Here is a 322-nt window from a genome sequence, read left to right on the forward strand (position 1 = left end):
AGGTATGCCAGCTTAGTGTCTCTCTCTGCATTATGGGTATATGTGCGTTAGGAATGTGTGTCTGTCTGAATTAGAGGCAACGCAGCACAACATGAAAGAGGCTCGAGTGTCTGGCTCGTGGCACGTCACTTAGCAGGACACTTCGGCGGACTTGGGCCCTGACTGGTCCACATTGTTGTTGCCTGTGCCGTCCGTGGAGCTGTCCATGTGAGAGCGCCCGTGCTGGTTTTCAGTCGTGTGACTGCGGCTGCGGCTGCCCTCGTTGGTGTGCGAGCGGGAGCGGTTTCCCTCGTTGGTGTGCGAACGGGAGCGGTTACCCTCG

The sequence above is a fragment of the Leuresthes tenuis genome, unplaced genomic scaffold, assembly GCF_036924035.1.
Source record: "Leuresthes tenuis unplaced genomic scaffold, fLeuTen1.0.hap1 SCAF_18, whole genome shotgun sequence".
Lineage (NCBI taxonomy): Eukaryota > Metazoa > Chordata > Actinopteri > Atheriniformes > Atherinopsidae > Leuresthes > Leuresthes tenuis.